Here is an 18,334-nt window from a genome sequence, read left to right as displayed (position 1 = left end):
GATAGGAGGAAGTAATGACCCATTATTTATTCTTTGGGATCAACATAAAGAAATATACTAATGATGGAGCTGGGAAGGTGGCTCAGTGGTAGAATGCATGCTTTGCATGCATGAGGCCCTGGATTTGATTCCTCAACACCACATAAGCAGAAAAAGCCACAAGTGGTGCTGTGGCTCAAGTGATAGAGTGCTTGCCTTGAGCTGAAGAGCTCAGAGACAGTGCCCAGGCTGAGTTCAGGCCCCACCACCAGCAAAAAAAAAAAATAATAATACACTAATGTGACCTTTTAAATTTATTTAGTAAATATAAACACAGAGCTGGAATGTAGAAAAATTTACTATGTTCTTAGAGATGATGTCTTATGTTTCTCTTGAAATGTACAATTTTTAATTTTAATTTAGTTCTATATAATATATGCTAGATGGCCACTCAAATCCTGTTACTTTTATACATTTTTTAAATATTAAACTGATTTCTTCCAGTTGCTTGGGATGTTCTCAAGAATTGTTAGTTACAAAATATTCAAGACTTCTTATTGTATAAAAGTGTAACTTCATAATGGTTCTTTATAATCCAAGTGATGCAAATATGAAAAATTACTTGTGAATGAGTAAAATCAAAGCATGGAAATTTATTTTTAAAAGACAAGAAAGAATCTATCACAAGCTACTTACAACATGAATTAGTATCATATCTCTGTTGAATACCCTATGAAATGCTATAGTATAATACAATAGAAACTCAAAATGGGACTATTTTTGCAAACAATATATGTGGGGACAATAGATCAATCAAAATAAAACAGTGCAATTCACCTGACCAATCCAGCCTACATGATGATTACTAAATAATGGTCTGGCAATTTTCAAACAATATAATGTTTCTTCCCTCTGGCAAATATGTTCTTCATAAAAATCAGTAATAACATTACCATGTGCTTCTATACAATATTTCATAATTCTATAGCATTCTCATATAATGGTTTGCTTCATTTTCTGAGAAATGGTGTTTTGATTCTAAAGGAATGTGAAAGAGAAGCTGCAGTTTTGTCCAAATAATCATAACTAACAGTGGTAAACAAGCAGCCTAATATGTTGTTATGTAGTTTCTTGCCCTTTTGACAAGGACCTTTGAAAACTGGCCATCCATTTAATCCATGATTGTAAAACAATAAAAATTACTTATTAATATTAGCAAAGACTTTTGCACATGAAAGTAAATTTCATAACAGACACAAGTTGGACTAGTCTGTATACCTGTTATTTGAACATTTTGTCAGGCCTTTGTCAGTGTATTTATGTACATGGCTTCCCTGCTTGGCACAATCCAAACTTCATGAGAAAGATTACACATACAACAAAACATTTTTTATCGTAAACCAGAAAAGGATCTCATAGAAGAATATGTTGATATCATATGCACACACATACATATCTAAAATAGGACCAAACATTACAGAAAACAAACTTAGAAATCTTCACTAAAAAACACCATTAGGATATTTGCATTGCATTTGAAATACAGTATCCTTCTTCTCTCCAAATGTGTTTCCATTTCTGTAGATTAGAGATATGACTATCTAGTTTTGAAAAAATTTACATCCCTCTGATCAGAAGCAAGTTGGAAACATTACATGCAGCACTATGAGGAATCTAAAGAAGTTTGCCTGCAAGAAAGAAAAATAATAGCCATAGTTGTCTTATTTTGCAAATATATGTATACATTCACATTCACACACACACACACACACACACACACACAGAGTTCTATGCAAAGTCACCTAGACTCACCTCTGAGAGATACAGGCCACTCAAGGAAAGTGAAGAAACAAAAATGAATGTGCAGTGCTAACACCTGCTGACATCTGGAAGTGCCCAGCCTGAGGCTCCAGAGAAGCTGTGCACTGAAACAAACAACAGAAGCATAGGTATATTGATGGAAGAAATTTGTTAGCAACTGCACCAAAATAGGGAAAAGATACAGCATAAACTGAGCTTTGTGAAGTCACTTCTTCACCCTCAGGTAATTTCATGTGTGCGGCAAGAACACTTAGCCTGTTTAGGAAAGGTCAGTCAACATAATCACCCAAACCATTCTGAATCCTTGACTCAGATATATGAATGTTAAAAATCAAAGCATTGGGCTGGGAATGTGGCTTAGCGGTAGAGTGCTTGCCTTGCATGCATGAAGCCCTGGGTTCATTTCCTCAGTACCACATTGAAAAAAAAAATCTGGAAGTGGCACTGTGGCTGAAGTGATAGAGTGCTTGCCTTGAGCTGAAGAGCTGAAGGACAGTGGACAGCGCCCAGGCCCTGAGTTCAAGCCCCACAACCAACAAAAAAAAATCAAGAGCATGCTGGACATGAATGGCTCATACCTGTGATATAATCCTACTCAGGAGGCTGAAATTTGAGGATCATTGTTCTAAATAAGCCAGGGCAGGAAAGCCCAGAAGACTCTTATCTCCACTAAACTACCAAACAAGCCAAGAGTGGAGCTATAGATCAAATGGCAGAGTGCTAGCCTTGAGCAACAAAACTCAGGGATAGCTCCCAGGCCCTGAATTAAACCCCAGGACTGGTATGCATGTGCGCATGTGCGCACACACACACACATACATCAAGAACATAAGTTACATTAGCTGATTAATGTCACTCCAAATAGCAGTTATTTAAATGGAATCCCAGAAACCATCTGTAAGCAGTAAGAATTTATACAAGAAACTATGATAAGCCAAGTCACAAATGATACCGATGCCCAGGATCATGGCACAAATCATCATAAAACACTCTGGAATGTAAATACTCTATTTCATGCTTTGGTTTCTCTTATGATGTACTAGGTGCTTTTGTTGTTGTTTTTTATACAAAGCATATGTATATATATATAGAGAGAGAGAGAGAGAGAGAGACAGACAGACAGACAGACAGACAGAGACAGAGACAGAGAGAAATTCAAAATATACTCAGCAATTTGCAAGAGATCCACTAAGGATGGGGGAGGATTTGAGACAAGTCTGGTAGTCGTCACAAGTTCACATCCCTCCAAGGGTTCTTCTGAGTGGTAGTAAATTTATTAGGAGTGATAAGAGTATTAAATAAGTAGGATTTCTAACAGTCACTAGTGCAAAAGAGATATATGAACAGGTACTGCAAACAGCACAGATAAGAACTTGGAAGTTCAAGGAAAAAGAAGAGTCTCCCAAATTCATGAATGAAGGGTCTCCCACTTCTTGTGGTTCAGCTGGAGACAGCCCAGCCTTGGCTGTCAGTTCACCTAGAGCACACCCTCCATATTGAGAGTACAGACTGACTGACTAATTTTCCTAGACTCTTCTTACTTGTCTTATAAAATGAGCAAGACTATAGTGGCAAGATTTTTGTGCACTCAAATGTGATTTGAAATGATATACATAAAGCACTGAAGTAAATTTTTGATATGTAGAAGCATGCAATGTTAAATTATTAGCACAGTACCTAATGAGTGAATTTTAAGAGGTATCTACTATATAAACATATATATGTGACACGTACATATATTTATATAGAATATATGTGTTTATGTTTATGTAGTATAAACATAAATAAAATGTAAACATTATATATATAACTAATACAAATATAAACATATATGTGCATATATTTGCACTTATATTTATATATCTATATTTAAAATGCTAGAGAAATTCAATGTGCATATCATCTATAAGAACTCATTCACCATCTTATTAAGTAACTACATGTTTTTAGATATCCAAATAGTTAATTGGATTTTTAAACCTATTTTCCACCACGGTATTTCATCAGATTTTTCCCAGTAGCAGAGACCATCCTAATTCTGTGAATTAGAAATAATTATTTATAAAATTTGTTTTATAAGAATCTAAATAGCCATTAAACTTAAAATAATGCTGTAATAATACATATCTAGAACTTAGGGTTGTTTGTCTCTTTGTTGGTGTGAGTCCTGGGGCTTGAAATCTGGGCTCAGGTGCTGCTCCTGAGCTTTTTTGCTCCAGGCTGGCACTCTGTCACTTGAGCCACATTCCACTCCTGGCTTTTTGGGTGCTTAATTGAAGACAAAAGTCTCAGGGATTTTCTGCACCATCTAGCTTCAAGCCATGATTCTCAAATCACAGCCTTCTAAGTAGGTAGGATTATAGGTGTGAGCCATTGGTGCCGACCAAGCTCTCTGTGGTTCTTGGTGTCCTCAAGGTAGTCTTAGTTTAGTAGTTTCATATCCAGGTGTAATCTAGTCTAACTTCAGATGACTTGAATGAGCAAATGGTTATGACTTTCCATTACTTACATTTTTCATTTCATGTATAAAAATGGATTTTGAAAGAGCCTGAAGAGGAAACTTTCAATCTATTATGGTTACAATTTCTTAGAGGTCATACTTTTCATTTTCAGACTTTCTTATTGAAAAAGCAGTTGTATTCTTATTATCCTTTTTGTTCTAATCTTAGCATTTATTTAAAAACTGTTATTCTCATTCTAAATCATATATTCTATAAAGTCTATATTCTAGTACCAAGAGAATATGATGACGAATTGTCTCTAAGTTATTTGTTTCTCTTTAGAAATGAATAAAACTGAGATAAGACTATAATTTCATTGCATCAATCCTTGGCCTAACATTCTTGAGGGTGTTTTTATACCAGTGGAACTCTTTATTTTCTCAAAAGACATGTATTCTGGTGTGAATAAGTATGGATGGGAACATGCAGCATGAGCTATAAATCTGTCTTCTAAATGAAGTTTTGCCAAGAAGAATAGATTTCCTGAAGACCACTTAAATCTTTTAGATTCTAGAATGAAGCCAGTTCTCAAAACTAGAATGAACAAGAACTACTGGTCAAATATAGAACAGTGGTATTCTAGGAACATCAGTGTGGCCTAATGGAAAGTCAAATGACAAGTTGGCATTGGAAAGATTCTTAAAGTTCAATCTTCCTTTGAATTTTCAATGATATATATGAATGTACAAGCAGGAGACAGACTTAACAAACTTCTTTAGTCATATTCATCATATAACTGTTGACCCCTAAGGTAAATGGTTGAAGAAAATAGACTTTTTAAGTTCAAAAGATTTTGGAAAGCATGGTATCTAAGCATCACAATAAAAGCTCTCTCAGTGCTCTAAAGAAGCTACCATTTCTAAAGAAGTTACAAGTGTGGTGAAAATTAAATTCATTTTAGTCATTCATTCTAAATCCATACTTGGTTCCTCCCAATATTCCATTGAAAGTCTCTTTAGATCAGAGGGCAATCTTGCCAAAGCATGTGATCATTTAGTGATGCTGACAGTTGTGAAGCACAGACTCATATTTGCCTTCAACATGGGATTCATTGTCATGTATATCTTAAGTAATAGGAAAAACTGGCCTTCTGTAGATGTAAGTATATTGTTGAACAGTACAAGATAAAGAAGATGTTTCCTTATTTATGAAAACATTTTAAGGTGAGGAGAAATAATTATACCATGTGGAACCTATTGTTCCTGCATCTTTTCTTTTCTGTAAAAAATTCAAATGCTTATAAATTAAGAAACACGATGATATAAAATAGGAGGCAGGATCTTCAATATGTTCTCTTCTAGGATTGTGCAATTCTATCTTCCAACCACTGAAATAGTTTTAAGGTAATTGACACCCCCCTCACAAAAAAAGAAGCAGTAAAAGAAATTGCGTAGTGACCCCAAAAGGTGTAAAGTGTAAAAGTCAAAATGGAAAAGTTGTTTAAAGTCCTGGAGGAGAACTCTGGCTGCCTGATAAAGGAGAAATTTTGTTAGGAAAGAAATGTTATAGATATAAAGCCAATCGGTGATAGCTGATCTCAGTGGCTTAACGCACTGTCCAACTTCAAACTCATAACAGGACTAAATTATACTGGCTCCTTCAAGGTTACCTAAACTATCCCTGTCTTGTTCCCAGATGATGCTCAGAGACAGCAGTCAACCAGTGGTTTTATAGGAATATATGCTTTAGATAATCTCTAATTTCTTTACATGACTTGACAAATCCACCTTATTACTATTCTGACTTGTATAGATAAGGAAATTGAGACTTGCAGGCAATACAGTGTGTATGACACAGTCCATATTTTTTTTGGGGGGGTTCCGGTCGTGGGGCCTGAACTCTGGGCCTGGGCACTGTCCCTCAGCTCTTGAGCTCAAGGCTAGCGCTCTACCACTTGAACCACAGCGCCACTTCTGGCTTTTTTCTTTTTACTTACGTGGTGCTAAGGAATCGAACCCAGGGCCTCATGAATGCAAGGCAAGCGCTCTACCACTGAGCTACCTTCCCAGCCCAGTCCATATTTTTTTTATTCTTGGTTCTTTCTTTGTATAGTATTTCCTATTTTGTTCCATGTATATTATCCAAATTAGAGCAATACTGTCCCTAGTTCGCAACAAAAATGGTTCCTAGCAGGAAGAGCTGTTGTCTACAGACCACAATACATTGTGGTATAGATGGTCTAGTTGGGATCATTCCAGCAGAGTTCACACTCCAACTGTACCATGACTACCCACTGAACCTTTCTAAGTCTCAATTTCTTTATGGGAAATGGGAGTGCCAATAGTATTATTTCCTCCAGAGAACTATTAATAAAGATAAAACATGGGTAAAGAAATTAACTAGCCAAGTTCTTGCCACATACAGTTAAAAAATGCTTGCAGTTAGACATGTTCTTCTGATTTTATCATACCCTTCATAAAAATAAGTGGTTACTGCCACTTACTATTTAAAGAAACAAAAATACCATATTTTCTGAAATGTAAGCTTGAGTGTTAATTAATTTTTAACTTACAAGATCAGAAAAATATATTTGTGCATATTAGTCTAGAAGACTGATGGTCATAGAACATTGAACATTTAAAACTATAGAACAATTTTAATAATTATTCACGGCTGTATAAACTTATTAGAATTAATTTTTATAGGGTAAGATGTCTCAAATTTAGTTCTATTGATACTGTAGGTCATATAACTATTTCTGTAAATGCCATCCATTCTGTACATTATAGAATGTTAAATAATGTCCTTGGCCTTTGCTCACCAGAGGCCAATAATTGATCTCCAACCAAATAAACCAAATATTTGGCTCTAGATACCATTTAGCACCAAAAAAATTTAAAAATATCTCTTCCAGGACTCACTTGTGCTACCACTAGTGGATTCAAAGGAACAGGCCACAGGCCTTTTACTGTCACAAAGGAGTTCCAAAAATACTATTCCACCATGGCTGAATTGCTGCAATAAATCTTCACACACACACACACACACACAAGTATACGCACCCTCTGGAATGGAAGAGGATAAACTCTTTTGCTAGGGTATCTATCAGTCACATTTCTGTGTATTGATACTAGGTGTGATGTCCAGTGTTTTGGTAGAAAATCATTGACCCCTACCCCTGAAGTACTCCTAAGTAGTATATGATATAGTGAGTCAGTGTCCCTCTTTACATTGTTAAGCAGAAACCAAACATTATAGTTTAGATGAGTTGAAGGAAAGGAAGTTGTAATGTCAAATCCCTTTCTAAAACTTGCAAGCTCCTGAAATACCTTGCTTTTTGATATTTGGGGGTAGGTATTTGATATTTGGGGGTAGGTATTTGATATTTGGGGGTAGGTCCAGCACTCAATTTTATTATTTTATTTTATTTTTCTGGTCCTGGAGCTTGAACTCAGGACCTGAGGGTATTGGGAGTTTTGTATTGTTTTTCTTTTTCTTTTTCATTTACTTAAGGCTACAGCTCTACCACATGAGCCACGGCTCCATATCTGGATTTTTGATGGTTAATTGGAGATGAGTCTCATAGACTTTCCTTCACACTGCAGTACTCAGATCTCAGCCTCCTGAGTAGCTAGGATTACAGATGTGAGTCAGTGGCACCCAGCTCAGTACTCTGGTTTTAAAACACAAGATTTTCTGAAAAGTTTCATATGGAACACTTCTCATGTTTTCTAACACTTTATAGAAGGTTTGAGCAGTCTCTTTTCCCTTCTCTCTCTTCCTATCTCACTACCCCTCAAAAACCCTTCTCCATTATTTCAGTCCATCAGGGGAGAGTCGGTAGTTGAATCTGTTATCAGTGTGCATTGGTGCTTGTAGTGTGCATAATGTATAATGTTATCTAAATGGGTATAAAAAATAAACTATGTAAGACTAAACAGGATTAGCTGTCGTTGCATGCTTTAACTCATTTTCACATTTGTATGAAGATGATTATGGGAACTGTAATTATTTTGAGAGACTATGCTTTTCACTCCACTTTTAATTTGATTTGGATTCATTTTGGCATTGAATTATGATGTTTAAGTTACTGTCTCATAAATGTGTTTCCTGTATGCCTTAGAGCATAGCAACTTTTCTGACATAGAGGATATACCTATCAGAGACAACAAGCTGCTGTTTCTGACTACTCTGTGGGTTGATTTGTTTGGGGATATGGACTTCTTGCTGATCTCTCCTGAGCTCACTTTCCGTTGCAGTCAGCAGGAAAGGTAGGAAGGCTGGGTGAGGGCTGCCTCTCCCATGCCCTTTCATCCAGGTCCAGGGGTTCTGAGGACAACCACAAGGAAGCTACAAGGCCTTGGAGGCCATTGCTTCTATCACTTTCCTTTGTTCAAAGCAAGTCAGCTGGCCCAGATTCAGGCAGTAGAGAAGCTAACTCTACCTCTTGAGAAGAAAGCCACCAATGATTTGTGGCTTCATTTGTTCTGCCACATGGTTGAACTTCATTTTCTGATTTGATGAAGCTCTTATCTCCACTCTCATCGGCATGATGAGGTAATGTGACTTTTCTTCCTGGGGCTAGATATGAGTAGCAGTGAACCTTCAGCTTGCATCAAAACACAGGTCATAGATTAATATGTTCCACAGCTAAAAAAGTAGAGGAAAAGTCAATTTACTTTATTTCATAAATGATACTTGCTCTTTTGGCTAAAATACCAGCTGTGGTGTAAGAAAACTATAATCTAAACTCCTTTCTCATCTTGTGGGAAAAATATTTGTTCCTCTTCCTTTAATTCTGGATTTACTACAGGGTTAGTGGACTACTTTTTAAAGTAAAAAACAAACAAAAAAAACAAAAAGAAAACAAACCTCTAGGAGCATAATTCATTCACGGTGAATCAGATTTCAAAGAAATACTTTAAACCTCTCAGACCACTGCTTTCTCTTCTCTCTTTTTTATTTTTATTTTTTATTTTAGAGACAGGATAAATAGGGCCCAATAAGACTGACAGCTTTTTCATAGACTTTTACTGGACTGAAATCTCTGACCTGTTTGTCCAGTGCATTATGATATTTTAAATTTGGTTCAAATTATTTTAATGAAAAAGTCCCTCATCTTTCCCAGATATATTAAGAAAATAACCAGGAAGTATCTGCATAATGAGAGGAAATGTGTGGGGCACAAAGATGATTGAACTAGGTAATTTTGATGCATTAGAGACAATTGAGTTTGACTGGTATTCAAGAACCATGACTGATAAAGAGGAGAGTTTCTGATGAGAAACCAGAGAACACCCGGAATTTACTCGACACTGCTGTGGGTCAAGATGCCTGGGGTAGAAATGTGGTAGAAAGATACTAGATGGAGAGAATGTGAGGTAAAGCATCCTGTTGTGCCTAGAGCCACCATGGTGGAACCCTCTCCAGCCCAGTAAAAATGACTGTGCACGCTGTCTTGGCAGTGTCTGCCTTGTGTATCTGCTGCTCCCTTTGGAGTACTAGCCCAGCTGTGCCATGGCTGTAGCATGAAGATTTTAGTGTCCGTATGCCTGAGAGGCTCATTATCCACAATTTCCTCATTCCAGATTCCAGCCAAGTGCAGCAGATGCTATTGTTACCTCTTCTATCGACTAAAGTAGGAAGCACAGATAGAGGGAAATTTGTCAATAGTATTTTTCCACTGTAACTGAAATAAAACAGTGTGTGGGATATTGCCCAATAACAACCCTCGTTTTGTAGAACACACATAAGACAAGAATCTGCCCTAGTATTTCTTAACAAAATATAAATGACCTTCTTCATTTGACTGTAGATATACTACAATTATAGCACTTAAGACTTCTCAGTTTGGACTTGAGCTATTTCTTGCACTTAGAACCCATACTTCTGACCCTGCCATCTGCTGAGATCTCTTAGATTTCTGCCACATCCTTACACTGTTTGCTATATGTCTAAATCTAGCTGTATAAAACTCTGAAGTCTTTCATACAAATAAACAAATGTTTAGCAAGTATTTTTAAATCCTTTGCCTTGATAAGTAGCATTAATAAGGTACATTTATGCTTCTAAAGTAAGTGCAGCTGTGAAGAGAAATTCTGGCTGCTGAAATGGATGAAGGGAAAGCAAAATCCATGGAGAATCCCTTTAGAAATAAAAGCCTGAATACTTAAGCAGGCTCTGTATTGAAGACAAACTAAAAGATACATTTAGCACCGAAAGGTTCTTTTAGGACACAGAACATACCTTGGTCAAGGGAGGTCTTAAGACTCTGCATAATCATAGGACTTTTTGAGTTTGACTGTCAGACTTCTGTCTGAGCCAAACATGGCATGAATGGCCCCATAAAGTCTCCTTGGCATTTAGATTTCTCCTTGCTCTACTCTTACCATCCTCCTTGATCCCCAGGGCTGGTTAAGAAGAGCCAAATATCCAAGTTCAACTCAAAATATATCCCTTTGTCTCCTTTTGAGACAGGTAACAAAGTAGAAGAAAAAAAATCTTCTAATTTCTTCCAGCACTGTTTTATGATTTTACATATTTACTTATACTTGCTGTTGAGTCATTGTTACCCAGCTTACTTTCTCCTTTTGGATGCATAACTGGCCCCCAGATTCATAGGCAAGAGATGTGAATCAAAGGGTCTTATTCTCTCTGTAATTGTAACCTTACTGCATTGGTGTAAGGCCATGAAGAACAGAACTAAATGGGCAGAGCTCACTTGTCCCTGAGGTCAATCTTTTTTTTTTTTTTTTGTCAGTCGTGGGTCTTGAACTCTGGGCCTGGGTGCTGTCCTTGCGCTCTTCAGCTCAAGGAGAGCACTCTACCACTTGAGCTACAGCACCACTTCCAGTTTTCTAGTGGTTTATTGGAGATAAGAGTCTCACGGAGTTTCCTGCCTGAGCTGGCTTTGCACCATGATCCTCAGATCTCAGCCTCCTGAGTAGCTAGGATTACAGGCGTGAGCCACCAGCACCGGGCCCTGAGGTCAATCTTATACTGAGATTTAGCCTGTCTGTTTCCTAAATGCTATTTGAATCTGCCATTTGTTTTCTGTTTACATTATTCTTTGTGGCCAAGCTCAGGTAAAATAATAATAGCTGTAGAAAATACATATACATAAGCTTCAATGTTATTTGATCATAACCATCATCTATAAATCTTACCAAGAATTGGAATTGTTATATTTCAATATACACAAAGGAGAACCAAGAGTGGACTCTGAATTTGAGCTATTTCACACATACTCAGAGAACCTCATGAAAACAAAACTTCCTGAAGCAATTTATATATATTCAGGAATTTTTAAAATATATAATGATAGGTAAAGTTCCTGGATGCCCATGCCTTCATTTTAATTGTACCTTAATAAAAATCACCCAAGTCCCACACTAACTTCCACTATTTAGTTTTCAGGATAAGAAATGTAAAGTGCATTTCAGATGTAGAGCTCAAGAGGTAGAGGGGTTGAAGCCCTGAGTTCAGTCCTTAGTACTCTAAAACAAACAAAACAACAAAAAATAGGACTTGAAAAGGTTGAACTGCTCTAAAAACTGCATGATCTTGTACAAATCACTGACCACCGTTTTTGTTGCTCGAAGAAAGTAGAGGATTATCTTATGATTTGCCAGTGGTCTATTCTCGACAAGCAAAACTGGATAGAATTTGGTATTAAAGGGCCTGTTAAAAGATGGTAATGATCAAGGTGATCATAAGTTTTGGTTTTATGGAAGCTGTGTTTTGTTTTTATGATAAGAAGAGAAATTGTATGTTTTTCTGAAGAAATGAGCTCAAGCTGACTCAAGGTTCGTAGGTGGTCAGTCATTCCATACATCTTACAAACTCACTTTGTCAACCTCAACTTAACTCAGATTCTAATCAATTGGGCAGGGAGTCTGGCTTTGTCTAAAAGCATGTTGCTACTTACATCTGAAAAACCATAACCAGTCACATTGCAAACCACCAAAAAATACTTTAGAACTTGTAGTTAACATTTCATCCCTCTTTTGTGTGTCTGAAAATGATTGACCTGGTTTCAGAGCATTTTCTCTTATGTGCTCCAGCCTGAAATTCACTTGTTATCTTGGTTCAATTAAATGCAGACTTATTGGTTTGTGGAGTACAATAGTAAAGCTACAAGCTTAGCAAAATTCCTTTTCCAGAATTCAGCGAGAGGCTCTGCAAATGTAGTTCATTTATAAGACATAAGTATGTATGCTTTTGTTGTTCTGTTTATATCTCCTAGAGGCTCAGAATAAACACCTTTGAAAGTATGAGATAATAATTCTGCATAGAAATCATTTTCAGTGTGAATCTTTGTGACATACATAATGTACAAGGGTACAAAAGTTCCTAAGGTGGTCATTATACCTCTTGCTGAACTCTTGGCCTGCCTTTCCACATGGCCAGTCTTTATCATGTAGCAGTTAAAGAGTTATCACTGACATCCACAGTCCCTGGTAAGGCTTCAGCAACTCACAGTCCAGCTGTGATACAAGTAACTTAGGTCCAATTTGAACTACTGGAAGTAGATTAAATGATGTAAGCAAGATCTTTTTTTTGTTATATCTCCCCTGCAGGGTACTCTATATTCTGATAGAGCTTTTATCTCAGGGAGAGAAGAGACTGTGGATCTAAACTTTTTTTAAAGACATTTTCATATATACCCCAAGTAGAGACAATGCTTAATGAATCCCAAGCATTCATCACCCAACATCAATAATTAACACTTGTGGCAGTGTTTGTTAAATGGTATTTTTCTTTTTGCTTTTTAAAGAAACTCATTATGTAATTGCCACTCAACGCTTTAAGATTTTAATATTCCAGACAGACTTATCTCTAGTAAATATTTGAGTTGCCTGACTTATTTAGCGTAAAGGGCACTCATTACTAGTCTCAGCTCCAGGCTTAGTGTTCTTGGCCTGGATCTTTTATACTGTCTAACCTGATAAAGAACTTTCCTAAGTTAATGTCTTATAACATCAAGTTTTAAAATAAATCCAGAATATTGAAAACACCTCCTCTTTGGAAAGCTTGTACCCAAAACCATCTTAGCAACATTTGGCTTGCAGGCTTTTTTAAGATTCAGCACTTTCATTTTTAAGTTAAATGTTAAATTTTTATAACCAGTTTATGGTAGCCTCTGTGACTCCCTGTTATTAACACCCTGTACTTCATACCTCTCTGCTAAAACATGTCTTTTAATCTGCAAAGGAGGAAAGAAATGTAGCAATTCTATAAATCTAAAGGTTGACCATTTTCCAACAAGTAATTTAGCATATATAACCTGACAAATGATGGTCTTGTCTATTGTGTACCTACAAGATTTATGAGAAAGTCTATGGGAAAAATCATAAAAGGTGAAAGTTCTCTAGTTAAATAAGAGTGGATAAAAATAAGTCAGATTAATCTTTACAACAGATTTTCTCAATCCTATACAAATACTCATTTGTATTGTAAACTTTCAAGAGTGAATTTATATAATGGATTGAAACATGGAACATTTTTTTTCCTCTTGAAATTTCTTTAAGGACCATAGGAAGTGATACCATACAAGAATATTCTTGGTAGCCTGTATAATTTTACTTACAATGGAACTGGTAATATAATATATAGTAAATATAGTAATGTGTATATTAATATAATTGGCTAAATCAGCAATGCTCACTATGTGTTAATATGATTAATAAGTATTCATTAAAACTAAACCATGTAAACTCCAGGCTATGCAGTTTGTAGATGAAGAGTATGGTATCTCCTCTAAAGAACTAATGATAGCATATGTAGACATACTAAAAGAATAGAAAAAGTTTCTAAGAATCTTTGATCTAGGGCCAACTTGGTCTTTTAGAGAAAAACTTTTTTAAATCAAAGAATCCTGAAATTCTATGCCTATAAATGATATTAACTTCAAATACATACCAGACTCATCATTATAAAAAAATTCAGGGCTAACAACTTTGCATATGGGTTATAATTAGTGGATTTAGTATATGTAAAATCACAAGCTTAATAGTTTTGATGTAACTTAAGTTTAGAATCTTCCTAGATCTTTATTGATTTTTTAAAATTTATTTTCAGTGTCTTTTTTTTGCTGGTTGGGGGCTTGAACTCTGGGCCTGGGTACTGTCCTTCTGCTTTTCAGCTCAAGGCTAGCACTCTACTACTTGAGCCACAGCACCACTTCCAGTTTTTCTGGTGGTTTATTGGAGATTAGAGTCTCACAGACTTTGTTGCCCAGGGTGGCTTGAACCGCAATCCTCAGATCTCAGCCCTGAGCCAATGGCGCCTGGCTGCAGTATCTTATGTGCCTACTTTAACTGTTTGTGGAGAGACGATAGAAGGGGGTTGTGCTGGGGCACAAATTGCTATTATTAAATCTTCTCAAAGCATTTAAGTTTTCACAGAAATGGCAAATATTTAATTTTGTAGCTATATCTCAGTTTATTTAATTTCTTAATTCAGTCGCTTAAAACAGCTTCTTTGGAAATAAACACAGTGGTATTACAAAAATCAAAACAGGGAAGCATGGCCTTCTGCTGTGGCGCTCTTCTAATGTAAATGAACAACAAAGGAAAGCTTTGGAGGAAAGGGAACATTGTGTTCAATGTTAGATTGATTAAATGAAAGTAGAGCCTTCTGCATATGGAAATGAGCTGTCACACAAGCAAAACAGCTCACATGAAGCCAAGAGATTCTATTCCAATCTTGAACTACTCTTTCCTCAGTCTTTTCATCTGTAAAATGTTAACACAGGGCAAAATGCATGGTTCTTAAGCCATAGTATACTCAAGGTCACCTGTGGTATGTTCAGACTCTGTTTGCTTAGGCATCTCACAGTTTCTCATTCTGTAGGTTAGGGTAGAAACTGAGAAATTGTATTTTTAATTTAATTTATTGTCAACGTGATGTACAAAGAGGTTATAGTTACATAGTGAGTACATTTCTTGTTGAATTTGTTACTTCCCTCCCTCATTTTTCTCCCATTTTACCTCACTCCCAATTACCTTCCCCAAGTTGTATAGTTCATTTCCAACATATTGTCTTGTATCAGTGTTGCATTGGTTTGCCCTTTGTCTTCTTTTTTTAAAGTTAATTTTATTGTTAAGGTGATGTACAGAGGGGTTGCACTTATATAAATAAGGTGGTGATTATATTTCTTGTCAAACTTGTTACCCCCTCCTTCATTTTTCTCCCTTTCTCTCCTCCGCAATCCCCCCCTAGTTGTACTGATCATTTCAAACATATTGTCTTGTGAGTATCATTGTTGTATAGGTTCTACTTTGTCCTTTGTATCACCATTTTGTTGTTCTCCCCTCCCCTAGTTCAGATAAATATATATACAAACCCAGGGTACCAAAATCAAATACAGTGACAACAGGGGAAAATCATAGGGAAAAAAAAACACAAAAGAAAAAAGAAATCAAATAGTACATGAAAAACAACAACAGCAAAGAAAAACCTCTTGTTTCCATGTCTTGGAGTTCATTTTGCTTTGCAACATCTTATATGGTCATATGTACATAGTTATTGAGCTACTCTGCTCATCTGCTAGGATTATCCTAGACATATACTAATTATTACAAATGAGGGAAATGATGGGATCTATGTTTCTTTGGGTCTGGCTTACTTTAGTTAATATGATTTTTTTCCAAACTTTCCATTTTTTGTCATTTTTTCTCATGGAACCACAGAAAATGTGATATGTATGTGTGTATATATATACACACATACATATATATATACACATACATACATATCAAATGTGATATGTATGTATACATACATATATATATATATATACACACATACATACATACTACATTTTTGTGATCCATTCTTCTATTGAGGGACATCTGGGTTGGTTCCATATCTTAGCTATGGTAAATAATGCTGCAACAAACATAGTTGTGCTGGTAGCTTTAGTATGGCTTTATTTGTGGTCATTTGGGTAAATACCCAGAAGCAGACATCCAGAAGGCTGGATCATAGGGGAGCTCTATGTTTAGTCTTTTGAGAAACCTCCACACTCCTTTCCTGGGCTGGAAGGATTAATATTATGAAAATGGTAATACTGCCAAAGGTAATCTACAAATTCAGTGCCATACCCATCAATACCCTAACATCATTCTTTAATGAAATAGAGGAAGCAATCCAAAAATTCATATGGAATAATAAAGACCCTGAATAGCAAAAACAATCCTTAACAGAAAGGATAGTGCTAGAGGAATATCAATATTAAAATTCAAACTCTATTACAAAGCTATATTAATCAAAACTATATTACAAAGCTATATTAATCTAAACTGCTTTGTACTGGCACAAGAACAGGCCTGAGGACCAATGGAATAGAACTGAAGACCCAGAAGGGAATCCACAGACCTATGGCCACCTAATCTTCGATAAGGGAGTAAAAGTATAGAATGGAAGAAAGACAGACCCTTCAACAAATGATGCTGGCAAAGTTGGTTAAACACCTGTAGAAAACTAAAGTTAGGTCCTTATATATCACCCTGCATCAGAATACTTTCCAAATGGATCAAAGACTTTGAGGTAAAAGCAGAAATATTATTTTTAACAGATCCCAAGATGAATGCAGTCACAAAGCTACACTTTGAGAACCACTGGTTTCAATCATGTTAAATCCCTGTCAAATCTGAAACTGAATTCAATATTACATTTTTTTTCCTGTGAGAATAGCAACCAGGAAATAAAGTAGATTTTCATTAATATGAATGTCATTAATATAGCAATAGAAATTTTGCATGTCGACCCTGCCATTAGGTGAGTTGAATTAAAGTTAGGAACTCTTAGGTTTTTGATTATGGGAAAAAGAGAGTAAAGAAATTAACATATTACCAAGGATCCATTCTATAAAAGACATTTTGTAGATGAGGAAACAGTTAGGGCAGATAAGGAAGTGATATAATTTCAGCTGGCATGTAGGAAAAAGACATAAATTTTCCATACATAAGGTCCATTCTCTTCTCATTTGTTATAACTGACTTGTTCAGAAGACCAGTTACCTTGTCACACTGTTTAAACAAAATCATTTGGTCCACTCAGTCAATATTATAATTGTTTAAGCTATTTTGATCAGTAAAAAGTAAATGTTCAGGAAAAATACAGGAAGGAGGGTTAAGAATGACTGATTTTTAGTATCAAGGGCCACACTTTATTTCCTTCCTTGAACTCAAGCTGTGTCTGTGAGTTCACATCCCACTGTCTCCATTTGAACTATCCTATGAATGAAAGGGACAGTTGGTAAATATTTGGTAAGTAAGTATTAGAGGAGAGCCATCCTAAAGCAAAACAACACCAGAAACTAAGCCAAGTAAGAATTTCAAAAAATATCATGGTCTGCTGGATAGGTCAAAACAATAGAAAAAACAAACAAAAAAAGGAGTGCTTTTAGTCTCAAGTGCCAACTAACATGGTTTCCCCTGTCCCATGTATGGAAGAGAGGTGATAGAGGCTATTGACCAGATTCTTTGGGTACCATTTTTTTTAGGATACTTTCCATTCATTATGCTAGACTTTGAAAATGTTGAGTCTAGGGCTTGCATTCTAATTAGCATTCTGTCTGGTATTAATGGAAATGTATGCTGCATCCCTGAGAATTATCAGGGTAATAAGCATCCCATTCACAATATCTTCCTCTCTATATGAGGTAGATTAAATCTGCAGAGAAGCATTTCATGCCCCTAGAAAGGGAAGCATTGTATAGTGTCCCTGATGTTAAGGAAAAGTTCATTTTCCTGAATGAGTTCCTTAGTAAGGAACAGTTTGCTCATCCCTGATCACTGCACTCCCTCCATCTCTTGAGCTCACAGAGAGCAAATAAAAGGAATGATTGCTCTTCTCAAATGTAGGGTATTTGCTGCTTAGATGGTCTCCAATGAATCCAGCCCATGGTTTACCCCTCTTTGGGGAGGAGGGAGTTCCAGTCCACTAAAGAAGGCAGCTTGGGGTCCTCAAATTAGACCTGACTCCATGAGCGAGGTAGTGAAGGCATTTGATAGAAAGAACATTGCCAAGCTGTTCTTACATCTCTTGGGTAGCTGCTAAAATGAGACATTGCCTTTGAAGAGAAT

The 18,334-nt window shown here is 36.2% G+C and overlaps 1 protein-coding gene across 8 annotated transcripts in view; it reads left to right on the top strand.

Moving 5' to 3' along the window:
- Ptprd (protein tyrosine phosphatase, receptor type, D) overlaps positions 1-18,334 on the top strand; it is a 515,048-nt gene that overhangs the window by 458,347 nt on the left and 38,367 nt on the right. The window lies entirely within an intron of this gene.

Source organism: Dipodomys ordii, unplaced genomic scaffold (genome assembly GCF_000151885.1).
Source record: "Dipodomys ordii isolate 6190 unplaced genomic scaffold, Dord_2.0 Scaffold93, whole genome shotgun sequence".
NCBI classification, from domain to species: domain Eukaryota; kingdom Metazoa; phylum Chordata; class Mammalia; order Rodentia; family Heteromyidae; genus Dipodomys; species Dipodomys ordii.
Note: the sequence above shows the minus strand (reverse complement) of the source record. Positions and strands in the feature narration are given on the sequence as shown.